The sequence below is a fragment of the Mirounga angustirostris genome, unplaced genomic scaffold (assembly GCF_029215605.1).
Source record: "Mirounga angustirostris isolate CCGP_5_RB_7025 unplaced genomic scaffold, mMirAng1.0.hap1 SCAF_6, whole genome shotgun sequence".
Taxonomy (NCBI): Eukaryota; Metazoa; Chordata; class Mammalia; order Carnivora; family Phocidae; genus Mirounga; species Mirounga angustirostris.
In genome coordinates this window covers 91,071,690-91,074,828 of record NW_026991714.1, presented here as the reverse complement: position 1 = coordinate 91,074,828, position 3,139 = coordinate 91,071,690, and the positions used below count along the sequence as shown (strand labels likewise).

Genomic DNA, 3,139 nt, shown 5'->3' with positions numbered 1-3,139 from the left:
ACTTTACTTCTACAGAGTGTCCTCTTAACTGGTAAGATTTCTGTCTGCTTGAAGAGTCTCCATGTTCTGAAATCCAGACCGTGGTGATGCTCTCAATCAAAAACTAGTACATGTTGTTTTGCAGAACCGCCCAGTACGCTAATTCTAAGCTGTAGGTTTGCCCAAAAAATGATGAAGACTCTGGAGAGATGAGTAGATACCTAATGTACACGGATTCCTGAAGAAGCCTTTTATCTGTTTGTGATCATTGCTTACATTAGAAGTCTGAGTCATAAATGAGACCTTCCTCCCTTTCTCATGTAATGAGGTACAAATACTCTCAGTTCTGCTCCCCACATATCCACCCCCTTTTTTTAGTGATTTTTAAAAATAGAGATTATTGATAGAATCAATTGATGATAAAATAAAGTTAATCTATCTTTCTTGCTTATGATAGGTAGCAGCTAAAATCTGTAATTTTGTCTCAGTTCATGGTCTCAGGGTCATGAGATTGAGCCCCACATCTGATTCTCTCTCTAGCTTCTGGGGACTGCGTTCATAGGCATTCAGAATGGTCCAGCGTTTGACATATCGCCATAGGCTATCCTACAATTCACCTCTAACAAAAATAGTCCATCTTGAACCCCTGGTAATAGAATCATTCACCTTTATACCAAGAAAGTTGGAAAAACACCAAAATCTGCATCAGGCGTGTGCCCAGGCCGTCTTTGAAGAGGAGTTCGTGCTGGGAGACCTAAAGTCCTTATGAGGTTGTCTAAAAATGAGAGAACATGTCAGCAGGACCTATGGTGGTTCCATGTGTGCTAAGTGTGTTTGTGATAGGATCAAGCATGCTTTCCTTATTGAGGAGCAGAAAATTATGAACATGTTGAAGGCATAAGCACAGAGTCAGAAAGCTAAATAAAAAAAAATGAAGCTTGAGTAATAAAAAAAAAGCAAAATGCAAAAAAAAAAAAATTCTCTCCCACTGCTTCTCTCTCTGTCTTAAAAAAAAAAAAAAGAGGAAAAGCAACTGGCCAGTAAACAAATGAAAAAATGTTAAATTCGTAAGTCTTAAGAGATTAAAAAGACTACTTTCTGTTTGATTGCATTTTTAAAAAATTTTTTATTGTTATGTTAATCCCCATACATTACATCATTAGTTTTAGATATAGTGTTCCATGATTCATTGTTTGTGCATAACACCCAGTGCTCCATGCAGAACGTGCCCTCTTTAATACCCATCACCAGGCTAACCCATCCTCCTACCCCCCTCCCCTCTAGAACCCTCAGTTTGTTTCTCAGAGTCCATCGTCTCTCATGGTTCGTCCACCCCTCCGATGTCCCCCCCTTCATTCTTCCCCTCCCGCTATCTTCTTCTTTTTTTTTTTTTCCTTAACATATATTGCATTATTTGTTTCAGAGGTACAGATCTGAGAATCAACAGTCTTGCACAATTCACAGCGCTTACCAGAGCACATAACCTCCCCAGTGTCTATCACCCAGCCACCCCATCCCTCCCACCCCTCGCCACTCCAGCAACCCTCAGTTTGTTTCCTGAGTCCTCTTTAGGGTATTGAGGATATGGACCCTTCTGAGTGTCAGTTGTACAACTTTTTTGTGGGGGGAGATGAGAGGAACCTAGGTACACTATTTGTCTGTTAAAATAAGATAAAACATGCTTCCCCTTTGGTCTGGCAACCCAGTTTTAGGAACTTATGCTATCGAAGTTAAAACCTCAAAAACCTCAAAAATAACAACAAAGTATATAAGGACATATTTACAAGGATATTTATTCCAACAATGTTTGTAAAGCAACAACACTGGAAACAAACAAAATTTAAACCTTAATGGGGCTGGTTGAATGCATTATTGTTTCTCTATTATATGGAATATGATTAAAGTAATTTAACAATAAGTTAGAGCTACACATAGTGAACTGGAAGGATGTGCATTATTTATTAAGAGTGTAGCATGATCCAAGTTTGAAAACAAAAAGAAAGAAAAAGGACAGTCATAGAATTTGAGCATAAGTTGTTGATTGATTTGGTTACCTCGGGGATGGGATTTTGAGGGAAGGGGAATTATTAAATTTTCATTTCACTTGATATGTTAAGATGAGCATATACTTTATAATAAAAAAATCCAATAAGGCAAAAACAAAATCAAGGAAAGAAAAATTTAAGTTAAAGGAAAAGCAGAAACCCTTGTTCCCTTGGACGTCTTTTCCTTGCGTACATTTTTATACTATGATTTATTGTACATTTGATATTAGGAGTGTTCCTTATTTACAGTCACAGAATTCACGTCTCTAAAATGGTTGGTATCTGTGCTTGTGGAAGTTTTCTCAGTGCTAATTAAGATTTGTGGTTCGGGCGCCTGGGTGGCTCAGTTGGTTAAGCGACTGCCTTCGGCTCAGGTCATGATCCTGGAGTCCCTGCATCAAGTCCCACATCAGGCTCCCTGCTTGGCAGGGAGTCTGCTTCTCCCTCTGCCTCTCTCTCTCTCTCTCATGAATAAGTAAATAAAATCTTTAAAAAAAAAAAAGAATGCTGATTTTCTTCTTTCATGCCCCAAATTGGGGGTCCTATCTTAATCCTTTTTATTTCCAGGTAAGTAGAGTTCTTGCCTTATTGGGTCCTTTCATTTTTAATTCTTGCCTTGCTCTTTATTAAAGTTTAAGTTCTTTAACTTTTTTCTTAATTACAAGAACAAATCTTATTCATTCCTGAAAAATCAGAAACACTGTCAAGTAAATACCAAATAAACCCAACTGCTTGCCTCCAAAGCAAAAAATCATGGAAATCCCACTCATTAGATAATCAATGTCTCAGTCCCTTGGTAACTTTCTTTCAAACTGTTCATTGTGAGTATTTTCTGTAGAGTGATAAATGAAGGCCAGACTGTGTTTTAAGGAATAATTACGTTACTTAAACATTGGTTTTTTGGATGATATGTTGGGTGTGGGTATGGAGTAACACCACAGAAAGGCCCGTGAACGTGAAAGATTTACCTCCACGGGCCCCCGGGGCACAGCAGAACATGCAGTGGCCCGTATGGCAGGAGTCTTCAAGGGAGCAGGGTGGAGTACACAAGCCAGAGACAGGAGAGGATTTCATTGGTGCATTTGGATATCACTAGTTCACAGTCAAGGGTGGAC

At 38.8% G+C, this 3,139-nt stretch overlaps 1 pseudogene; it reads left to right on the top strand.

The window, feature by feature from the left end:
• Positions 1-550: 550 nt before the first annotated feature.
• LOC123845460 (large ribosomal subunit protein eL34-like) lies at positions 551-904 on the top strand (annotated as a pseudogene).
• The last annotated feature ends 2,235 nt before the right edge of the window (positions 905-3,139 follow it).